Consider the following 1,425-nt stretch of genomic DNA (forward strand, 5'->3'; position numbering starts at 1 on the left):
CTTTGCGAGGCCCTTGTCCTTTGTGCAAAGTATGTGAATTGAAATAGTAGGCATTTATTAATATTAATATATACTGTACTATAAATTAAATTTATTTTATTGTTATAACTAATAGCCAAGGATAAAATAAAAATTTTTAAATATCAACTTTTTTCTACTTGGTTGTTGCGCGAGGCCCCTCCAAGAGCGAGGCCCCGGGCGATTGCCCTGCTCGCCACCCCCTAAGGCCGCCACTGTTAGCAACAGTATAATGCCTTGCATATGTTTTTTTTTTTTTTTTAAATAATCTTTTAAGTTACCATAGACTCCATGGTAACTTTATGTCATACGATTATAAACGAAGTATAACGTCCACGTGTGCATGAGCCGTTTTCCACAAGGGCTGGGTTCACCAGTGAATAAAATCCCTCAATACTGGTACAATCGTGAAAGAATGGGCTGGCCACGTGAAATTTTCCGAGTTTTCTTCGCGTGTCCAACACTTAAATAGGGACCAGTTTGTCATAAAAAGTCTTTCCGCGAATGGACATTCCCTTTGTCGTTACCTTATCTTATAGATCCAATTCAATCTTACTTCCACCATTTTGTTTATTAATGCAAAATTATATTAAAATTCGTCTTCTACGATACTAATCCTTCCTAAGTAGCGACTCAGTGTTCTTATGTTCACCTGGTCTCTCGGCAGCACAAAGCATAGTCGTCTCGCAAAAGGACGCTTATTAGCTTACACGATTTATCATTTTAATGATTTCAAATCTTCTGAATTGATTCGAATTTGATACCTCACGGAGCTAGGAAAATTCCGCATTGTAATGTCAGAGATACGAAGAGGCTATGAGGTGGCTATGTTCTCTGGTAATGCCCATATGCAGTACAGTATACATATGCAGTACAGTATATGCAGTACAGTCCGCGTTATAGGGGGTCCCCCTATAACGCGGGTTCCAATAACGTAGATTCCTATGACGCGGCGAAAAAATTGCGGCAGTATTCGTATAAAGGGACGCGTAAAACACGGTAAAACGTCATCGCGGATGAGCAGCCGAACTATTTTCCGCCGTCCAGCGCCACACTACGGAGAGTTTAGGCGAATAAATTGAGTTTGCTATCGTCTGTACAGTATTATATATAAATTATATATAAATTAGGTACTGTACATATACAGTCGACCCCCCTATAAGATAGAGATACGTTCCATTCTCTAGGAATCCGCTTTCTTACGAATCCTTCCAATCACAACCCGACACGTGTCAAGTTTACGGACTACGGCTGTTTGAAAGATTTTCTTCCATAAAATTAATCGATTCTAGACTAATCCGACTCAACATTTCCAAAATACGTATATATTTTTTGGGAATAATCCGTATAAACTACGCTATAAACAAAAAATTGTAGGATTACTTACCGAGTGTCACCATTCGACAT

Source organism: Centruroides sculpturatus, unplaced genomic scaffold (genome assembly GCF_000671375.1).
Source record: "Centruroides sculpturatus isolate CEXI.00-Female unplaced genomic scaffold, Cexi_2.0 scaffold120, whole genome shotgun sequence".
NCBI classification, from domain to species: domain Eukaryota; kingdom Metazoa; phylum Arthropoda; class Arachnida; order Scorpiones; family Buthidae; genus Centruroides; species Centruroides sculpturatus.